At 39.3% G+C, this 23360-nt stretch overlaps 1 protein-coding gene across 7 annotated transcripts in view; it reads left to right on the forward strand.

The window, feature by feature from the left end:
• Positions 1-23360, forward strand: part of LOC132682007 (uncharacterized) — a 157283-nt gene that overhangs the window by 15470 nt on the left and 118453 nt on the right. For 6 of the 7 annotated variants that reach the window (XR_013550091.2, XR_009611391.3, XR_013550094.2 and 3 more), the window contains one exon: positions 12699-12833. The gene's annotated coding sequence lies outside the window, so the exon portion shown is untranslated. Of the gene's footprint in view, positions 1-5135; positions 5433-12698; positions 12834-23360 lie in introns of those variants that run through there. The other variant, XR_014137343.1, reaches the window with a different exon arrangement.

The following is a 23360-nucleotide window of genomic DNA, read 5'->3' on the forward strand; positions in this document are numbered from 1 at the left end:
GGGCATAGATAGCAGTTTGTGGACTAAATGTGATAAATACAGTGGAGTGATCAGAGAACATTTGATGGGCATTCTTTGACAGAGCATGATCAAGCCAAATCATGAGCTCAGGGCCTCTTCCAGAACAAAGACCTATAGATCAGAAGCTCATGGTGAATGATCATAACATTGTCAATAACACCATTTCATAAGCACCTTTTATGTGCTAGGGAAAGTTACTTACTTTTCACATCCATGCAATGAAGATAGGTATTATTATTACAATTTGCCAATGAGGAAAGAGGAATCAGGAGGTACATCCAATATGATTGGTAGATTATGATTCAAACTCAAGCCTGTCTGATTCTAAAGCCTGGATAGTAAACTTAGGTTTGATTCATGATTTTCAGCTCTATCAAATCTGTTAAAAATAAAAATTGCCTATTGCTTTAGTAAATTTCAACTATCAACATGGGAGAGTATGTCTAGAAGAACATGGGGAAAATCAAAATTTGTCTTGAAAATGGTAAAGCTCTTTCAAAAAAACAGTAACGATTGCATGTGGGGACTTTGTGGCAAACCTGTGAATGCTCTATAATATTGTTAAAAAAAATGAAATAATCCTTTCTTTTTCCTATGCATATTGTGTTCTTCTGAATTCTTTTGTCTTTTACTGGTTTATTTTGGCATGGTGTAATTCTTCCACAAAAGTTTGCTGACACATGGTTGATCAGTCATACTTTAGTGTGAGGCACTGAAAACCTGGCAAAACCTGTGTTTTGTTGATAGAGCTTGTTGACTGGGGTCGTGTGGCAATTTACTGATTTTTCGAGGACTATCTCTAGATAACAGTAGCTGTAGGTATTTTCTCTGAGTACTATAGTAGAAAAAGATTTAAATTTACAGAAAAAAATTAAGAATAGTGCAAATATACCTTTTTTTACCCTGTGCCATGTGAGAGTAAGTGGCTGTCATATTTTTTTTAAATTTTTTTTTTTTAGTATTTATTTATTTTTGAGACAGAGAGAGACAGAGCATGAATGGGGGAGGGTCAGAGAGAGAGGGAGACACAGAATCTGAAGCAGGCTCCAGGCTCTGAGCTGTCAGCACAGAGCCCGATGCGGGGCTTGAACTCACGGACCGTGAGATCATGACCTGAGCCGAAGTCGGACGCTTAACCGACTGAGCCACCCAGGCGCCCCATGACTGTCATATTTTTGTGTGTATTTCCTATATAGAAGGGCTTCTTCCAGTATAACCAAATTGTATCCATCAAAATCAGGAAATGAGCATTGCTACTATCTCATCTTTAGACCCCATTTAAGTTTCTCCATTATGTCCATTATAGGAAGAGTCCAGGAAGAATTATGTATTGCCTTTTGCTGTTATATCTTTTAGTCCCCTTCAGCCTAGAAAAGTTTGTCAGTTCTTCCTCAAGTTTTATGACCTAATATTTTTGAATGTCAGGAATTTCGTGAAATGTCGTTCAATTTTATGTTTTATAAATATTTCTGCATGATTTTTTTCATGAATATCCTCTTCAGTAGGAATATCACCGTGGTAAAGTCTCTTATTGCATCCTCTCCTTTTGTATAAAATTTTGATTTGTTCCATTATTAATGTTATTAAGTTTGATCACTTGAGTAAGGTAGTGTCTGCCAAGGCTCTCCACAGCAATATTACTCTTTTTCTCTTTGTAATTAAGTGTTTTGTGTGGGAGGTACTTTAGGATTTTGTAAATATTCTGTTTTTCATCAAATTTAATTAATTAGTTAATATCTATATGAACTCACAGATTTATATTTTGTTCAACAGTTACAATTTGCTACTATAGTATTTCTTTCGATGCTTAAATCATCTCAGGTTTGACCAGTAGGAGCTCTTCCAGATGACCCCTGTCTCCTTTTTTGACACATTTCCATCATTCCTTGACCACTTCATCCTGGCCACGAGATTTTCTTGAAGTTTTCCAGCCTCAATGATGGAATCAGCCCTGGTTCCTTTTACAAGAAATAGTATTTAGAAACAATAATCTGCATGCTAGATATGTTCTACATGGGCTCCAACTTGCCATTCTAGACCGCCTCCCCCAGTCCTTCAGCTGTTCTCATCTTACTTATGTTCTAAATGCCCATGTGCTGCTGTTTTGGCTTCCCTCCTTTCCCATGCAAAGCTACCTGCATCGTCTGGCCTCAGATACTGCTCTGAGGTGAAGTTTTCAAGAAGGGAAGAGAAGAGGAAGATCTAAGACCCATATTCTACATGAAACTTTTAGAGGAATGGAGAAACTTCTGGAAGTTGGAATGGGAAGGCAGAACCACACTGTTGAGCTCCACTATGGTTTCAACTTTAAAAATACATACACACATACATGTATACACGTGTATATCATATATAATCTTTAAACCAAGTCAATTGTATTACCAAGTTCCCAACCAAAGAGGAATAATTTGTTTCCATATTCATTGAATGAAAACGGGGCTATAATGGATTTATCTAAAGATGTCTTGGTTTGGGTTCCCCAGAAGCTGATTCTGAGATAAGGGTTCAAGTCTAACTAATGAATTTGGGAGGTCATCCCTTGAAATACTGGGAAAGTGGAGACATAAATCAGGAAAGAGAATGAAGACAATAAAAAATATACCCTGTGCTGGTTATCTCTGAGGATATCTAGAGCTCAGCCCCTCAAGGGAACTCCAGAAGACAATGAGAACATGTCTCAATTATCCCACCTGATGGCCAAGGAAGCAGTGATATTTACCGTTCAACTCCTTGTTTGTCATTGTTTGAGGATTCAGAGAGACATTAACTCTCTGGACTTCTTGTTGACCCCAACCAAAGACTGAGGGTGTTCCCACTGCCAGATGAAAATCCTTATCAGAGAGTTGCAGGTGTCTGCATGCAGTAAGTGACCTAAGACACACAGAAAAGATATCAATGGGGGCAGTGACAGTTTCCTGCAGATGATGTCTTTTCAAGACTCTGCACCTAAAAGAATACATACTACTTTAGAGAGATTTTCAAGATACAATTTGTGTTACACCCTGATGAGACTCCAGTGAACCAGAAAAAACTAATAATATATATATTAATATACATAATAATAGCTTATAATATCTGCTATTTTGAGTGCTGTACTCAATATTTTAGTGTTGTCATGTTTTATACAGATTATTTAATCATCAAAGGAAATCCTTAAAGTCAGTACAATTAAGTATTTATATTTAATGCATAAGGAATCTAAGATTTTGAAAAGATTAGCAACTCGCTCAAGGTGACACTTGGTAAGTGATATTGTTGGGTTATAAATCGAGGCAGGGTAGCTCCAGAGCTCACATTCATAGGCATTTTCTTGGTTTGCTAAAGCAAAACCCTTAGAGTTTCCCCCAAAGCAATAGAAGACCTCTAAGGAGAAACCATGGAAATGTTCCTACAATTAATCATCTAGTGAAGAAACATCGACCCAGTGATGAAGAGAGCTAGGATTTAGACAGGAGACCTATAAACGCAAGTAATCAGCCTTAGGTTCTAATTGGAGCCCTGGTGTAAAATTTTACCCTGAAGAAACCTATTGAGTTCAAAGCATCAGTCCCTTCTGTGGAACTCACTTCTAGCTTCTGGGAACTGCTAATGAGAGAAACCGCACAAATGCAACAGGGAACAAGAAGCTGGGGAGACACTGTTTGCTGGTCTAGGACTCTGAATTGAAAGCTGATAAGTACAAGCCATACCTTTGGGATCATTCACTCAGTTTTCGGTTAAAAAAATGTTACCATGCCTGTGCCTTTTGATCTGGATTCTGACAGAGTAGAAATTCTTAATGCAAGTAAGACTCTTTCAACATAGAGAAATAATTCTTGTCTCTAAAAAATCTAAAAAAGAATGGAAGATGAGTATTGATTGTAAAGCCAATCTAAGTTTCATTCTGAATGGAAGTGATTGAAATACATGTTAAGAGGCTATAGAAAAACATGTTGCGTTTTAAATGTGTTTAAGAAATTAGCGAACTATCCTTGGAACATAGGTGTGGTATGATGTGAATATATTTTTGGTTGAAACTAGGTCACTTCCTATTTTAACTAGGAAACTTTTGTTTCAGCTTTAGTGTATTTTTAAATACTGTATTGAAAAATACAGTTGTTCACAGTCATTATTTATATCTGAGCTGATGATCGCTTCAAGTATGTGCCTAAGAAAATGAGTACAGCTATGAATCTGATAAATGTGGATCTTAACTGAAAAGGTTTAAGGAGTTTATTAGTCTATCTTTAGAGGAAGCATTTAACAAGGGGGAGTAGATAAAAATTACCAGAGTCATGAGGAAAAAAAAAACAAAACTGTGGGAAGGATGATGGTAGTTTGACATCAAAGAATGATTTCTAACAGGGCCACCTGGGTGGCTCAGTCAGTTAAGCCTCCAACTCTGGTCATGATCTCACACTCTGTGAGTTCAAGCCCAGCATTGGGCTAGCTGCTGTCAGCACAGAGCTCGCTTCAGATACTCTGTCCCCCTCTCTCTCTGCTCCTTCCCCATTCACACACACTCTCAAACATGAATAAACATTAAAAAAAAAAAAAAGATTCCTTAAAAAAACAAAACATGATTTCTAACATCCATACCACTGTCCACCAGACTTTTCACATTGCAAAGATACCAATTATCTACATTTCCAGGCCTTGACTGGACTAGTGCATAAGTCATTCAGCATGGTCACAGCTAGAATCCAAATGGATCAGGAAGATATTTTTTGCTTGTATTCAATCCTATGAAAAACAATGTTGAACCAAAAAAAAAAACCAAAAATTCAAAATGCCTGCCTTTCCTTCATGTGGAAGATGGATACATTTTGGAAGAGCAGATCTTGGCTTTACTGAGATGTATACTCTGGTGATCTAAGTAAGTAAATGCCCAAGCTTTCCCACTTCTCTTCATAGATTTTGAGCAATTGTCTTAGCTTCTTTCTTAACCCTATACAAGGAAACTTTCAAATAGTAACCACTAACATCCCGATAAAGTAAAGAGATAAAAAAAAAAAAAAGAAAAAGAAAACATTTCCATCTGGAATCTCTTCAGATTTCAGGGTGAATAAATTGGCAGATACCTGGTAGAGCCCTGGGGCCAAAAACTGAGCTTATTTTGTTTCTGTTTTCATTTCTCCCTTTTTTGCCTTGTCAGTTGAATAACGTCTCTGCTGATTTCCTGGAGACTCAAGTCTTCCCGATGGCCATTTGTCACTCCCTCAGCTTCCATGGCCGCTGGCTATGGGTACTAAAAAAACACCAAGGTGAAGAAAAAAAATCAGGAAATAATGTTTATCTGAATTCGCTTCCAGAATTTCGACTCAATTTGGAAACTGAAGCCAAGTGGCAAAGTAAAGATTTTCTTTTCATGGATCGTCTAATTGCCCCAAAAAGGCAGCCCTTGGGAGTGTTGCAGATTTTAAGCATTCAAGGTGTGTTGACTGTAGACTGGGAGTCATAAGGCAGATGGCAGGGAATCTGCTGGAAGGCTGAATTTTCACTGGTGCCAAATAGGGCTGACTGCACAGTAGTTAAGTGGGGTAGCTGTCAAGGAAAGAGACACTTTGCTTTCCCTCCCCTACAGGGACAGTTGAACCACACACTTCCCTCCTTCTCTGGTTCCCAGTTGCCCTGGGCATTTTTCTCTGTTACAGCATTTCACTCCTGAAATGAATGGCACTTAGCAGGGAAGGTGTCTTTGGTAAGTATTTTACAACAGTGCAGGAGTTAACAGTTTCTTTTTTCATTAAAAGTGAGTTTTTGGTGGCTTTGTGACTGGCAGCCCAGAAACTTCTTACTTCCCTTTGATGCAGTGATCTCATAAAGAGTCTCCTTTTCCCAGACATCTGCCAAAGGGAAGGTTACGCTCCTTTCCTCCCTTCCTTCTGCCTTTGTTCCCTGCTTCCTTTCCCTCCCAAGAGTCATAAGAGAGATTTTTGCAAAATCCCTGTGAATATGCATCGGTGATAGATGCTAGATATTGCCACCAACAACTACCATACCGAATGATTTATTTACTAAGGGGAGTGTGGGGGGGGGTGGCGGGCGGAAGGGGGTGAGTTTCTAAAAAAGCTTGGGTGACATGGGAGGTAGTTATAGCTCATTTAAAAAGGTAGCACGCAGAAGAGGAGAAGAGAAAAATAGTATTTAGTCACCTTTACAACATCAGTGGACATACCAGTGGTAATTTTTTAACATGTAGATCTGCTGCTGTTAATATTCCACTTACAGCCAATTAAATATTGACAAGGTAATTCTATTGCAAGGGGGATAATGGAGTGTTCCAAAGTCAGAATGTGTCCTCCTTAAGGACGGGCATTATATCACGCTTATTACTGCTGCCCAGAGCTTACCACAGGGCTTGGCACAGAGAAAGCACTAGATAAAGATTTGTTAACTTGAATTGAAAAAAAGTTAGTAGATCACTACATCATGAACTCTGCAAAAGTATTTATGAGAATTAGGATAGTGATTATGTGTAAGTGGAAGCTGATTTATCTGTTATTCTTTTGACCTACACTTCATTAGCACAATCACTCTTCTGTAGGATGATGCACCTGAGACATTACCAGGGCTTAACGTATCATCTGAAACATCCAAGAAAAATTTGATTATATTCTGCATAATTTTAGTACTTTTAGTCTTAAGGGTCTTTTCCTGGACTTTAATTCTTTGAAAATTAGCAATCCATTAATGATATATAGGATAAATTGCTATAATCAGAGTCTATAATTAACCAGAATGCCGAATGTGCAGAGATTAAAAAGTGTTTTTAGGTGGACAGAGCTGGGCTGGAATGCGGATTTGGCTGTGGCTAGCTTTGTGATCTTGGGCAGGCCCATTAGCATCTCTAAACTTTGGATTCCTCATCTCTGAAAATGGGAAGAATAACACCTTCTCCCTCCAGGGCTGTTGGAAGATTAAAGGAGATAATGTATGCGCTCTGCATAGTGACAGCTACTTGGCAATCCTTCACTAAGTGGTTGGAATAGGAGCAGCGGCCACCCTGGAGTCTGTCCTGTGTTCCCCACTTGTGGTGCCTTGTGATTATTGTGCGGACCATGTACTGGGAGGGAGGAATCCCTGGGTGTGTGCCATTGGGCATCCTGTATTTCTCTCTAGGGCTCACAGCCTTATACTAAAAAGGGAAGTGCTAGGTACGGAAAGAGCTTTTCCAGTGTTTGGCAGCATGTTATTAGTATCGCAGGTGGAATTAGTCTAGATGTCTATTTTCCAAATATAATTTGTTACTTTCTAAGGTGGATCTATACACATACCTGTATTTTTTCCTCCAGTCCCACAGGCAATTTTAGATCAGTTCCCTGAAAATGCCATCTGTTCTTTGTAGTCAGAAATGAAAAGAAACTGAGTTTTCAGCTAGACTAGGAGATTTGCATTTGAATAATAGGTGTCAGATACCTTGGTACCCATTTCTTTTAAGTGTGAAGTTAAATGCTTGTGACTCCACTAAGTGTTGGGAGGCAAGATGTTAATATGGTAATTATCTTTTTCCTTAATGAGATGATATTGAGAAGCAGGTTTAGAAAAAATTACAGAATAAGATGCTGAGCAGGAAAGAAAGAGGAGCTGGCTGGCTTTCCTTTCTTTCTCTTGGTAGGGCCAAGGTCTGGGGAGATGGAGAAGAATCCATGTGTTGTTGCTTAGAAATTTGGGCTAGCTTTCACGGATGCCCAGACCCCTTTCTGTGAGCTGGATAAGGACTGAAAGTCTGAGGACACTCTGTCTTCTGACAACAGTGGGATTCTGTAAGGATAAAGCCCTCAGAAATTCACTGCAGACATGCTGGAGACATAATAGATTCTTCCCTAATCCTTCCACCCCTCTCCACCTGCAGTTTCAGGAGTTCCCCAAGATCACCCTCACTTCTGACACCAAGCGCAAGTTCTGAGTTCCCCAAGATCATCCTCACGTTCAATAATTCCCTAGAAGGACTCACAGAACTCAGAAAAGCTGTTATACTTACGGTTTGTTACAGCGAAAGGATGCAAATAAAATTTAACAGAAGGAAGAGTCCAATAGGGCAGGATCCAGGATATAAGGCATGGTGCTCCCTGTGGTCTCCCAGTGGAGTTGTGCGGACAGCCTCTGTTTCTCTCAACAACACTGTGTGGCAATACACATGGAGTATTACCAACCAGTTTACTTGGTCCTTCGTGGCCAGAGTTTTATTGGGGCTTGATCACAAAGACACGGTTGATCATCCATGTAGCTAAACTTAGTCTCCAGCCCCTGCAGAGGTTCAGCTGATACCATATGGAACAAAGCTCTCCGCCAGAAATCACTTTGTTACCATAGTCTATCTCGCATGGCTCAAATCCCAATGGTGAACAAAGACATTCTTATCAGAAACGACATTTCAGAGGTTCAGAGATTACTTTCCAAGAGCTGATGGCAAACACCAAACCTTGGTCTGGACAAGGTTAATCCTGTACTGCACACCACCCTGTCCTCTTTCAAACTAGAAACATAATTTAAGATCCTGATACAGAATTCAAGTGAGATGGCTACACAGAGCAAGTAAAGAAGTATCATATCCAGTCTGGGTTCAACTTACTTCTGGCCCTTGATTTCCTCGAAGCATTTGCAATTGTCAGTGACACTTTCTACATAGGTAGGATCTTGCCAAAATTGAAATGGACAAATTCTTGTAATTCCACTGCCATTTTACTCAGACATTACCTTACCAAACCATAAAAGACAGTCTAAAGAATCCATGCAATTTGATTTAAGAGATTAATTATAAACACTATTTTCCTGATCCTGAGCCAAGTTGAAAGCAACATCTTCATCTTTAAGGGAATGTGCATATCCCTACTAGTGTCGACTAAAGGAGAGAATTCTTCTAGGTATGCAGGCTTACTCATCCCAAACATTGCAGAAGGCTCTCCTGTGAATTATCAACAAAATAGGATGGCTTCCTTCCTTCAGGTCACCCTATTCATTCATCCATATGAAGGTGTGGGAGAATGAGCCTTAATCAAGCTTTTCATCTTCTTACTCCATTTCAAGCTAACCTATTGTTAGGATGCTTTGAGCTATTATCGAAAGCTCATGTCCCTCCAAATCTCACTCCCATTTTGTCCAACTTTACTTAGGAACTGTAAATCCAAATGCCTGTGGAACAGGTGAGTATGTAAATGTATGAAGTATAACATGAATGTAACAATAGATATTACTGGAGAGTGTGGCAGAATAGGGATTATCAGACTGCAAGAGAATTCATATACAAATCTAAAAATATTTTACAGGCAAATAAAACACAGCTTTTGGCAGCCATGGCCCATGAATCACTGGTTTGAGATTCTTATAACAGGGGGATAGAAGAGAAAATACCCAAATATTAGTAGGATAAAAGACAGAGTTTACCCTTTGGCTCAACATTTCAAATATTTTCAGATTACGCAATGTGGTTTAGTGTTGACTATAAAGATTCGGTTTTCCAATTTTCCTAAGAAATTTTTGTAAAAGAAGAGAAACACAGAAGTGTACTTGGTATTGGATGGAAGCATCAAGCAAAAAGAATTACTTTTGCCATTCCATTCATCTTTTATTCTGTATGGTATGGATTTGACCCAGAAAGGGAGAGTCAATGAAAACTTTTGATTTAAAAGCACCTAAGATGCCCTGTGATAGGAAAAATAGAAATACACATTTTAAAGTAACAGGAAGTAAGTAATAATATCCAATCTTTAAATTAAAATCTAGACAGTGGAACAAGAATGGTAGAGAGACTTATGAGGTAACGTTTTTTACATCTCCAATCTAAGGTCACACAAAGTATCCAATCTGTAAAGTATATTTATGGAAAGTAAATCTAGAAGTATCTCGTGGAGATTGAAGTAAAGTCCAGCTTTCTGCATTTCCAGCACATAGTAGGCATCAAAGAAGTCTTTACTGAATGAATCAAAAATGGTTGTTTGCATCCCTTCTCAGGGTCCTGCTGTGTTTTCTAATCATGCATAGGCCACGTCAAATGAAAGAAGATAAACTCTGCAGAGTGAACAATAGCCATTGTCTTTTCACCTTCCCCCAAATAAGAAGCAGAAAGACCAGGGTTTGAGGAGAAATTATTCTCTTGATAAAACTCCAAATACTTAAACTTTTATAAGGCTGGCCTTCCCAGCGAGATTTTAGATCCAAAGAGTTTCAGTAAAGAATTGGCATACGCACTCCCAAGTTTGGGTGCTTATCCAAACTGAAATTAATCTCTGAACCTTATGAGGTTTGCTGAGTTCTAAAGAAAGCTGAGAGAGCCAGAGAGGGCAGAGAAATCACAGAGAAAAACTGAGGAGAGTGATCATAGGAAAAGCTGCAGAGACCAGAAAGATCACAAGGGTGAGGGGGGGAGCGGAGGAGGGCACTGAAAGGGGTTACTGAAATGGAGGAAGAGGATAAGGGAGGAGCAGAGGTAGCTTGGCGGGAGCCAACAAGGCCAGAGCAATCACAGCAGAGATGCTGAGGGCAGAGGGAGTGCTAAGAAAACAGAACTGAGTGGGGAGATTACAGAGGTGCAATCAGTACAGAGGAGGAGGGCAAGAAACATGCCCTCAAGAAGGGCTTGACTCCAAACTCCGACTGCTTAAAAGGCAAGAATGGCAAGACCTTTCATTTGGATTGTGATAGTTTGAAATCTGGAAAAGATTTTCCTCTCCCTTCCTTTCATCTCATTTCTTCTCCCTTCCCTTGTCCCATCTCCTCTAAAAAAGAGGTAGGAGAGGAGAAAAAGGAGGTGATTTGATTTTTTTCCTAGATATTTTGCGGTTTGATTACCAATACGTCCTGCAAGACTTAAAATGCAATGGTGAAGCTTAAAATACGAATCTGACTTGAAACAGAATATAGGCTATCTTTCTTCCTTTGGAAAATTCCCCATCCTTCTTCTGAAAATTCCATGTGAACAAACTATTACATTTGAGAAGAAGCAGAAAAGCAGACTTTTTAATAAACAAAATGCTAGTAATACTACACCAAACTAAGTGTTTGGGTCTTTAAATATTAAACAGAAATACTGTTTACTGGACCAACTGCCTTTATTACATAATGAGACAATAGCTTGAGTGAATCACGTCAGTGAAATGCAAGGTATTGTGGACTATTTAGTCATGCCGCAGTGCCTGGCATCACAGAGTTTTAGCTCATCTCCTTGGAGCAGATATCTTTCCCAATTCAATCCAGTCTTTTGCAGATGAAGAAACAGACATCCAGAGAAATTGGCATGCTGTCTTAAGGCCACTACTGAATAGTAAGACTTTAAACTCCATGTGTACTAACCAAAATTCTGACAAGATGCGTAACTTTTTACAGCTTCTCAGTTTCTGGATCATTATTCATTTGTAGGCTGCGCTGAGGTAGGCTGTCCTAGGTAATTGAAATTAAAAGCAGAAAAGCAGCTATTTTAGTCTGACCCCTGAAATAACCCCCTTGGCCTAGAATCTGGGTACTCTTGGTGGGATGTCTGTTCCATTGTAATGTGTTGATAAAAGCCAGCTCTCTTTCTTTTCCCCAGACGGGTCTCACATGTATGCCCTAACCCAGTCTATCAGGGCTTGTTTTGTTCTTTTCTGTGATTGTAAATGTGTGATGTTTAGTGAGACTTGGAGTGGGAGGAAGGGGTCAAGTATGAGAGTGCATGAATAAGCCATACCTATCACCAGTATAAAAACATGCGACTAAGATCATAACAGGGAAAGGCAGTTATCTTCATATTCAAAATACCATGGGGAAGTTTTATCATTAAAAAATCTTCCTCTTCTCTACCTTGCTTTACTGCTAAATAAGAAACCAAGGCGGCGCAGTCCTTACTCTTCCTGATTTCTTAGACTTGCTGGGTAAGCACATGCCTCTCTCAAACTCCATCACTAGTTTTCATTTCAGACCTTGGTCCCGAGTTAACACAGTGGAAACTTTTTAAATGGCTTCCAACTTCAGCAGCGACTGGATTACAACAGCTCCTCAAACTACAGTGTTATTGTACTCATTAAAACAAAGCTTTTTCCATCTGTTTCAAGATTCTTCCAGTGACTTTATTATTATGCTATTTATTCTTTTCTCAATAACAATTCAATCATTTAAAATTTCTTTAGTAATAATCATGTGTGGGTCATCTGTTGGAGTGAAAGTGTTCACAACATTGGAAGGCAGTGAGAGTTTGCAGGCGTCTCTCCCTGGCACATAAAATGCAGCTATGTGAAATCTTGTTCTTATTTATATTGACTTACAGGGGCGCCTGGGTGGCTCAGTCGGTTGAACGTCCGACTTCGGCTCAGGTCATGATCTCGGTCTGTGAGTTTGAGCCCCGCATTGGGCTCTGTGCTGACAGCTCGGAGCCTGGAGCCTGTTTTGGATTCTGGGTCTCCCTCTCTCTCTGACCCTCTCCCGTTCATGCTCTGTCTCTCTCTGTCTCAAAAATAAATAAACGTTAAAAAAAATTATATTGACTTACATACATCTGTCTATTTTTCAAACTGGAAGCTCTTCAAGTTTAGAGAGTTTGGTTTCTCCTCCTGAGCTAACTCCCCCTAGCCCATGGTATGACATACAGAACACAATCACTGATTTGTTGGCTAATAGGCATCTCCAGGAAAAACCATCCTTTGCACTCGACTTGGTATGGGCAAGCTAGCTTAACTTTTTTCAGTTACTGGTTCCGTGATATTTCTTCTTCTTGTATTTTCCAGAACAGATACTGGTGACTACCGTCTTTGATTTTCCCATGCCTACTCCTTTGTCCCTTCGTTCTGAGAAAATAACACCTACGTTACTTCATTGACTTGCTGGGAGAACCAAATGCAATGCTGTACACCATTCAAAAGGTAGGTATAGAAAACTTTACAAACAGGTGTTATTTTTATAGAGCTGTTTCCTTTAGTGTGAAAGTAGAGAATACAAGCAATGTACTTGTGAAACTGGATACGAGTATATCATTCATAAATTTGGGACATAGAAATGTTAGCAATTCTATACATTCAATAACAATTAGAAGCACATTTTTATCAGGCCAACTATCAGTAATGGTAATCATGGAAAGCAATAGGTAAGAGAAAAGCAATTTTGTTTTACTGTTCAGTGGACCAGAGATATGCAATTAGATGCAAGCACCACTTAAATGTGCATGATGCACGATCATATGCACACTCAGTTATCCTTACAGTCTCAGTAAATATCATCAGGTAGGAGTGTGGACTCTGGTGCAAGATTGCCTAGGTCAGAATCTGGCTCTTTGAACTTAGTAGCTGAGAGATTTGTCTGCCCCTTTGCTCCTTATCTGTAAGAAAGGGAGGATGGAAATAAGAGTACTTAACTTTTCAGGTTGTTGAGATGATTAAATCAGCTATCTATACAATAATAATTTTAGAAAAGGGCCTGCCATATAGAAAGCACTCTGTAGTTATTAGCTGGAGTTATTCTATTATTTCAGACCATCTCAATGAATAGTCAGAAGTGTAGTCAACCATTCTAGGTTTTGTTCTCCAAGACATTTAACATCAGGCCAGGTGAACATGTAGGTGGTAGGTGGTGCTGTTCACCCACTTCCAGCCCTGGCTGAGCTTTCATGGTGAAGAGGTCAGATCCTGGATTCTGCTGAATGAAGATGGTAAGGAGCAGGAAACAGTAGACTGATGCAATAAGTGAATGTTGTACAAGATGAAATCAAACTAGATAGCCTGCCATTGCCAAATGGCCAAAAGCAGAGGCATTGGGTCCTTATCCCAGCTCTGTCCTTGACCAGCTATATGGGTGACATGTTCCAAACTGGAAGTTTAGGGGTCGTGGTGGCACAGCACCAACCACGGAGCATGGCTGCTAAGGGGCCCTGCAAGGATGTTAGTTTCTGTTCAGTTTGGCCAACCATATGCGGTTCTGTTTTGTTTCAACTCTCTGGCTTTGCTTTAATGACTTGAGAGAAACAGCAGATTTTCATTCCTTTTTGCAAATATTTTAGCACTTAAAGATTGTCATTCGCACAGTTGTTACATCGATAACAAAGCGAGCCTGAGCCCTGCTTGAGCAGGGTCTGTTTCTGGGGAAATAGCCTGTCTGTTTCTGCTTTGCCTCATCTGCCATGTAGATTTTAGTTGTTAATTGGGGATGGAAACGTTTCCAAGTTTTCTTCTTCCCTAGGTATTGATCTTTGGGTGAACGTAAAGTCTTAACCCCTTAAGCTTTATCACCATGCTTCCTCTACCTTATCAATTCAAATGGATTTAGCATGTATTATCAGTATTTAGATCTTGACTTCCTTTTTACTTCTTTCTCCTTTAAAGCAATCTGTCTAGCTGTAAACCTCTTGTTAGAAGAGATTATATGATTGTTTTGTGGTTTTATAATCTGTTTGAAGGAGAAATGGCTGCACACTTGAGGATTTAAAATGATGTCTCAACAGGAAACAGCTTCTCTGTTGAAAACCTGATTTCTCACAGAGCTGCTTTTTCTTTCTTTATAACAAAATTTTCAGATTTGATCACACTGCTACCAGGACATTTCATTTTATTTAAATGCAACAACACAAACATTACTAATCTGGTTTCCCCAAGTTCATTTGCGCGCTCCCTGTCAACAATGGTTTTATCAGCCATCGAAATCTAATGGAAACGGCAGTGCTGCATGTAATCATCCAATAATTATAAAATAAACAGACTGAAAACTCAGACGCGTTTGAACAAAAGCCATCAAAGTAACAGAAACAGGAGAAAAGGTAATTAAAGAGCTTTCTCTATTCAGCTTTCAACATTACAGGTTTATTTAAATGCAGCTCTAGCCGGAGACTTGAGGTGGATTGATTGGCCAAATTTGTTGGCTGACACTATTCTGAAATGTGTCCCATTAAAAATGCGGTAAAAAAATGTAAAAAGCACGATAATCATGGCACCTCAAAAGCTTGCTTTATTTCTCCTCTGAGAACTTCTGTGGTCATGTGAACAGGTGACAGTTAATAGTAGATGACAAAAGGCACTGCCCTTTATCATTTAAACACCGAATCTTCAGAGGTCTGGGCAAATAGAGCAGTCTGGTCCCCGACTATAAAACTGTGACGTCAAAGGGTGGCTCAACCTAGGCTGCAAACCTCCACTTGAGTTTGTCACCTGCTCGGGAAAAGGAAGCTGCCTCTCGGAGGCTGTGATGCTTGAATGCAGGCAGTTTAGCAATAGGAGATTCAAACTTTTGAAAGAGAGGTAACAAAGCCCTAAGAATAAGCCCCGGTCATGAATGTATATATAGTCCTAGGGCTGGTTGGCATAGCAACTATTTCTGAGAACCCCGGTGCTGCTTAAGTAAACAGCTGAAGCACAGAGCGTGCCTCAGCTAAGCTGGGTCCATCTGTAGTATCAGCATGTGAGGATCAGAACGGGAACATTTTCTCCAGTGAATCAATGATATTTTGCTATCTCCTCCTAATAACTCCATTGTTCCCAGCACTTCGTGGCAGTCCTCTGGTTCTCTCTCTTTTTCCGTGTGGCCATTTTGTTGAGTAATCTCCACATAGGTGAATCTGACTGTGTGGGTTTTGGGATAACTAGAAAGGATCTTAAGCTCAGTATCTTTCCTCTGTTATTTGCCAAGAACGTCCAAGGAAAACACATGGGTGATTCAACAACAGCTCATTATGATGATCCAACAGAAATGATAGCTGCCGAAGCTTTTACTTCAAAGTTCAGCACACTGGGTAACTGCAAAGGTTTTGGTATCAGACAAACCTAGCTATGGTTTCTGGTTCTGCTAAAAAAAGTGGCGTGACGTCGAGCATATTACTGATCCATTGGGCATGTTGTTGATCCTTTCTGCAACTGTTTTCTCAAATGTAAAATGAGGATAGTAATGAATACCCCATGGGCATTTGAGAACTAAATAAGATATTGTATTTAAGATGCTACATGCAGTACTCAAGAAATGGTAGTGCTAACAGACCTTTCTGGGTTCCTACCCAATGGCATTTTAGAACTTGATGTGTCCAGTGCTTTTTCACGTGATTCAGCAATAAGTCCTGATTTGTCTAAGCCAAGTATTGTGGTCTCATTCCACTCATTAGTGACTGATTTGTGGTGGATATGTGGGCCTAGTTCTTGCCACTGATATAAGGAGTTCTTGGAAGACAGGTTAGTGGTAAGAGATTAGATCCACTCAGACTATGATAGTAAGGGACTCCCACAGGTTTCAAGGTTACAGAGTAGATGAGAAAACACATTATGAGAGCTTTTATGTATTTTTAGTGGATGCCCTTAGATACCCAGGATTTGTAAGTAACAATTGGAAATTTTTGTTTGGGCTGGGCTTCATTATATGTGATACTCTTCTGGAACTGACCTCTGCAAACCATTTTTTTTTTGTAAGCATTTTAAAAGTATATGCTATAATGCTTTGAAAAAAAATATATAGTTGAATAATTTACCCATATCTTATTTTTGTGGTGAAAGGATAAAAAGCAAAACAAGACAAAAGAAAACACAACACCTTAATCTCTTAGAAACTTTTGAGTTCTTCTCAGAAAGTTCTTTTGAGAGAATGTAAGGGTCATAACTAATAGGTCTTTTCCTTCCCTACCACCCATTTCTGACGAGGGAAGAATGGGAAAGAATCCATAGTGAGCCCAATCGGAGTCTCTTTTATTAGTATCAAAACATCTGTGCTTCCTGAGAAAAATGAACTGAGTATCATCGTAATTCTGAATGTCTGGAAAAGAATTCTGAATGTTTTATATCCACACTCCCCTACCTTGATCTTCCTTATAAATCTTTTCCCCAAAAATAGTTCTTCTAAGTCCAAAATGATTTATTTTTATCTTGCTGTTACCCCTGATGATTTTAAAGTTTTGTGTTTCCAAAAATTTGTATTGTTTTCATGAGTCATATCTTTTTTTCTGATTATTGTAAGTTAAGGTTTTTCTTACTCTGTAAAACTCAGGACTCTATAAAGAAGAATGAGATAACAAAGGATGAAAGCTAGTGTCTATGAGCCGTGAGTTCTGTTCCTTGGGAGTTTCACTGAATAATCTGCTACTAATATGATGCATGATATTGTCTTGGCAGTTTATTATTTTGAGGCAATAGAACATAACAGATTGGAAGGACTATTTTGATCTATTATATCAAGAATCCACAATTTATAGCTCTGTCTATTTGTTGGTAAAAAGACACTCCCCGAGAGAAGGCTTGTACATATATGTAGTGATAAGAATGTGGTCCTTTAAAAATGTTTTGGATATCCTTACATTTGTACGGGGCCCATGATTAGGACAAAAATTCCTTGTGTTTTATGTAAACACACAAAATACATGTATTTGTTAAATACACCTTATTAAGTTTATCCTCCACAATAACCCAGTGAGGTAAGTTATGTGAAATCTCAATGCAGAGATGAAAAGCCTGAGGTACAGAGGAAGTTAGATAACTTGCCTAAAGTCACATAGCAAATGAGTGGCAGAGGGACTCCACCTCAGGTCTTTTGATTCTTAATGGTATTGTTTAATTTATTTTTTCTTCACAGCTGCTTCTCCGGGTATGCGTGGTTTAGCCTAGGGCTAACACTTTATTCATAACCACTTGTAATACAAATTTTTGGAGATGTTGTTGTTTGTCTTCAGGCTACAGTTGAAGGCTGGTCAGTTTCTGTTCTCAAAGAAAAACAACTAGGTAAGTCCAACATCTTCACCTTTCCCTTATGGATCTCCCACCCTCCAGGCCTACTCTGCTTCCATCCACCCTAATTGAGGACCAGACACCAAACAACAAGGGAACACCCATACCCTCAGAACTGAGGAATTATTCAAATCATCTGATCCATAGGAGGCGCAAAAAACCTAGCTAACCCCAACCTACCTGCATTACTTAAGCCGCATCCTCCGTCTCCAGCCTGACTTTACTTGGTCCAATCACTTATGTGGCCCTGCCTGGCAGCCTTCTCTCACTTGGAGTTGAAGTAATAGAGTTTTGCCTTTCATCTCTCTGAGTTTCAGTGGGTTGTGTCTCGTCCTGAAAAGAATCTTCAAATCTTACACACCACCACTTTGGAGTTTAAATATGTCTCTAACCTTTTCAGATAAACTGTGATATAACTGGAAAAGCTTTGGATAGAGAGACAGGTATCTGAGCTTCTACTATAGGCTTTGTGTGGCCTTAAGCAGTTTATTAAACCTCTCTGATTCTCAGCTTTCTCACCTATGAGATGAGCAATCCTCTTCAAAGCAATGGTTCCTGTTTTGGGTTGGAATTCTATCATTTTTGTGGTATAAATTGGTTTTGCCAAAGTACAAGGGTATCTGAGGACAAATTGAAAGAGGAATAATCAAGGGGCACCTGAGTGGCTCAGTTGGTTGAGTGTCCGACTTCAGCTTAGTCATGATCTCGCGATTTGTGAGTTCGAGCCCCACATCATGCTCACTGCTGTCAGCGCAGAGCCCACTTCAGATCCTCTGTCCCCCTCTCTCTCTGCCCGTTTTCCACTCATGCTCTCTCTCTCCCTCAGAAATAAAGAAAACATAGAAAGAAAGAAAGAAAGAAAGAAAGAAAGAAAGAAAGAAAGATTCAACTGGAAGTCAGTGCCTACATTCTATACATGTGAATCTTTCAGTATGGTTTATACACATTGAAGTCATGATAACATTATAAAACGTATCATGAAGAAGCCCTTTTGTCAAAATGATAGAATAGCACACAAAACTGGACTCTAGCTAATAAAACAATAATGACTGGTATCTATCTAGGCTGGTTGGTAGCCCATCATTATAGCACCAGAAACTTGCTTGTTAAGGGTTTTGAAAGTCTCCTTTCCAGGATGTAACCTATGAATTCCGAGACCATTTGTTAAAGTTCCTTTGAGATTGTATGGGTTTTTTTTTCCCCCATTCTCTCTCTCTCTCTCCCTCTCTTTCTTTCTTTATTTTATTTTTTCTAGTCAGAGACTTCTGAAGCTGCTGAAGGTGCAGATTTTGGTGTCATTGACCTGCCTTCCTCTTTGTTTGGCGGTTGATGAATCCTTGGGGAGAGATGTCTGCAACCCTGATGGAGGGCCAGAAAATAGAGCTTCTCTAAATGGCCGTTCCTGGACACCTGATTTTTCTGAAAGATAGGCTCTTGATCGGGCAAGCAGGGACTTAATGATTTATGCTCTTATGCTCAACTCCAGATAAAGTTAGATTATGTCCTAAAGTGTATATAGGAGGAAAAATTATTAAAGCACTAGGATTGTCAGTGATAAATTAAAAAAAGGGGGGGGGCAGATGAGAAAGAGAGAGAGAGAAAGAGAGATATTATTAAATGGCTTGTATTTGAAATGGTTTCCAAATTTTAGCAAACTGGGAGCAATAATAGAAGAGAGAGTCTTAAAACACTTATGTGGCCTCATCCTCTTCCACCAGGCGTTCTTTTTATTCAAGGTTGAGCTCAGGGTTTTATGCTGTATTTATATTTTAGAACTGGAATGGATAAAAAATAGCATTGCTAAGGCTTGAAAGAAGCATGAGATTTTTTGTTTTTAACCTCTCGCTACCTCTTTTCTAAAGACAAATGATTGTGAATTAATAAGTTAAATAAGAGATGGGTTCAAGATCCCTCCTTGGGATTAGAAACAGAATTAAGAGTCTAAGTTATAATACCAAATCATTCTAGAGTGCCTGAGAGGTTCTGCTCATTTTGTAATTGGTTAGTTCTCTCATGTAAATTCTTTAAAATACTTTCTCCTTCATGTCTATCCTAATTTACCCAGTCTGGTAAGGGTCAGTACAGGTGAAGAGCCATCTCCTTGAATGGAAGTTTCTCTAACGGAGCAGAACTTTGCAGATGGCCTCACGTCTCTTTACAATTTCTGTGTGTTCTCCTTGTTTTCACTGTGCTCCTCCTTCTGACCACAGTCACCTTTTTTCTTTGGAGGACTTTCCTCTGGCTACTGTAACCACTTGGCCTGAATGTTCAAGGGGCCCTATATAGACAGCTGGAGTGCCTGGGCACTTATGTATCCTACAGAGGCCTGTGGCCAATGGGTGACTGGTGTAGAAGTATGGAAGCTCATCTCCTCTGCCTCAGTGCATTCCAGGCTTCTGATGCAGGATCAGGTTGAAACCATCATCTGTGAGACTTTGAAATATTACCGTCGCTTGGCTTCTGCCCCTTCCCTGTCCCACTTTCCTCATTCCCTTAGCAGTTCATTTTGAGAGTATTTTCATAATGCAAATCTTATCTCAAGGTCGGCTTCTGGGAAAATTGACTTAAAACACAACTCTTCTGGTATTCCTTTTCTTTGAATTCTATTAGCAACCTTTATGTGGTTAAATACTAGTAATAGACTGTGTCCTATGACTCGCTCTCTTTTCATTCCAAGGGGATTATGGTTTCTCTGATGGTGGATGGGCTCCTATCTAATGCCTACTATCTTTACTTAGTGGTTTTATCCTGCATCTATTTCCAAAAAAGCTTTACAACGATGAGTAGGTAAAATAAAACCGAAATTATTGGGCAGAAGATAAAGGAATGGGAACCAAAATATAAAGGGATCGACAAGGAGGAAAAGTAAACAACTACAGATTGAGAAAGGCAACTAAAATTAAGAATAATACTTAGCTTGTATTTCTTAGCAGCTAGGATAGAGAAGGAACCATGATTTTTTGGGTAGTTTTCAATGTTTAATAGCATGAGGGTGTTATAGTTATCCATTGCTCTGTAACAAATTACCCCAAATGTAAGCAGTTTGAAACAACAAACATTTATTGTCTCTCACAGTTTCTAAGGCACAGGAAATGGGAAGTGCTGTAGCTGGGTGGTTCTAACTCATGGTCTCCTAGGCTGCAGTCAAGCTGTCCTAACAGCTGCAGTCACATCAAGCCTTGACTGGAGGTAGAAAATCCGTTTTAAGCTCACTCATGTGGTTGTTGGCAGGCCTCAGTTCCTCACTGGTTGTTGTCCAGAAGCCTGTCTTCTTCACCGCATGTGTCTCCTCATAGGTGGCATGAATGACCTCAAGACATAGCAGCTGGCTTTCCACGGAATGAGTGATCTGAGAGAAAGCCAAAACAGAACATGCTATATAATGTACTCGGGGCGATGATAAACCATTACTTCTTCTCTATGCCTTTGGTATCACAGACAAACCTTCATACAACGTGGGAGGGACTACACAGTGTAGGAATGCCAGGGGAGTGGAGATCCCTGGGGCCATCTTGGAGGATGATGACCATCAAGTATGTCACATATATTCATTTCTCCTGAAAGCTGAAAAAGTGAAAAAAAGAAGATCATGTGTGTACAATTTTTTTTGTATGCTCTACATACTTGTCATATAAAGGTTTTTGAATGAATATTTATGGATATTCAAAATATACTAGCCTTCTAGGATGTTTTCTCCATAACAAAGAGTAAGTCAACTAAAAACTATTGAGGACAAAGTATCTGTATGAGATACTACATTGGGTACTGATTTGGGCACTTATAAATCAATCTTTTCAAAAGTGTTATAGATATGCCACTTCCTCTATGTTTCTAATGTTTAGCAGGTGCTTAGATTGCTTCAGCAGCCTCTCCAATGCACCTTTCTTTGTCTAAATTCTCTTCATTCTATATTTCATTTTCATCATGTCATTATTGCTTAATGGCTCATTACTAGTATAATAAAATCCAATCTCCTTGACTTTTCAAAGCAGAATTTATCTACCCAAGTTGCTATTCTACTACTTCCATCATGAGACCTTGACCTCAACCTGGAAGTATTTTCACTGTATTCCAAGTGTCCATGCTAATTTTTAACTTATAACTTGTTCTTGTTGCCATCTCACCTACTGAGAATTTCTTATTTCTTATTCTATTCTTTGTTATCTCCAAGTCCTTGTTGAATCCTCCTCCTCAATATTTCCTTTGGTTCAAGTCCTAGTATTTCTTAGGTGGATTATTATCTGTTTTTTTTTCTTTCAATTTTTAGGTTCTTTCTGCTCCAATCCACTCTCCATATTGCTACATTATTTTTACAACGTGTCACATTGATCATATCACTTCCTTGCTTAAAATGGAAAAAAAAAACAAACCACTTTAAGGGCTTGACACTTAGTAGGTGCTCAATAATTGTTAATTGCATGAATAAAAGATCCAGGTAAAGTGCCACTCTCTATTGCCATGAAGTCTTTCTGTAATTCTCTCACTTTGATCTTTTTCTCTTTTGAAGTCCTGTGATTGTCTATATTGTCTCTATCACTCATTTTGATGTTCTATGATGTGTTTCTCCTGTTATCACTTAATTTATCTCTTTCTTTATTCTTCATTTGTTGATTAATTTAATACATTTTTTGAGTACCTACTATGTGCCACACAACATACTAAATCTTGGGGGTACAATGATTAGGAAAAACAGATAGGCCTTACACCTTCATGGCCCTTAGAGTCTCGTTGCAAATAGGGTTGGAATGAAATAATTAAGGAGGGTATAATGATAGATTGAAGAAAGTGCTACAAAGGAGTGATTGTATGAAGGCTTATCACACAGAAACCAGCCTTAGACTCAGACTTCAGAGAGGCTCCTATGAGAAAGTGACTTTTTTTTTAAGAGAGAGAGGGAGAGCAAGAGAGAGCAAGCAAACAGGGGAGGGGCAGAGGGAGAAGGGAGAGAGAGAATCTTAAGTAGCCTCCATGCCCAGCTTGTGGAGCTCAAAGCAGTCTATATCTCAGGACCTGAGATGAAATCAAGAGTTGGACACTTAAGTTACTGAGCTACCTAGGTGCCCCAAGAAAGTGGGGCTGAGCTTTTGAGCTCAGATTTGAACCACATACCAAAGAGGGCCAGAGCAAGGAGTGAGGGTAAAAGACCCTGTTTTAAGCAATGCAGTGGAATATATAAGGACTGCATAATGGGATACAAATTTAAAAAGAAGGCCAGGGTGGCTGGATTCAGAAAGAGAACAAGGACATTAAAGGAAAAAAATGGTGAAATCTGAACAACGAATGGAGTTTAGTTAATAGGAACGTACTCATGTTAATGTTAATGGCTTTTGGGGTACCTGGGTGGCTCAGTAGTTAAATATTCGACTTCAGCTCGGGTCATGATCTTGCCGTCCATGGGTTTAAGCCCCACGTTGGGCTCTGTGCTAACAGCCCAGAGCCTGGAGCCTGCTTTGGATTCTGTCTCCCTCTCTTTCTCTGACCCTCCCCCATTCTCTCTCTCTCTCTCTCTCTCTCTCTCTCTCTCTCTCTCAAAAATAAATAAAGATTTTTAAAAAAGAATAATTTAATGTTAATGGTTTCTAAGTTTGACAAACATTGCAGTAATGGATGATGGTAACATTAGGGGAAACTGAAACTGAGTGAGCAGTATATGGGAACTCTCTATTATCTATGCAACTTTTATGCAAATCTAAGATTATTCCAAAT

Source organism: Panthera onca, chromosome A1 (assembly GCF_046562875.1).
Source record: "Panthera onca isolate mPanOnc1 chromosome A1, mPanOnc1 haplotype 2, whole genome shotgun sequence".
NCBI classification, from domain to species: domain Eukaryota; kingdom Metazoa; phylum Chordata; class Mammalia; order Carnivora; family Felidae; genus Panthera; species Panthera onca.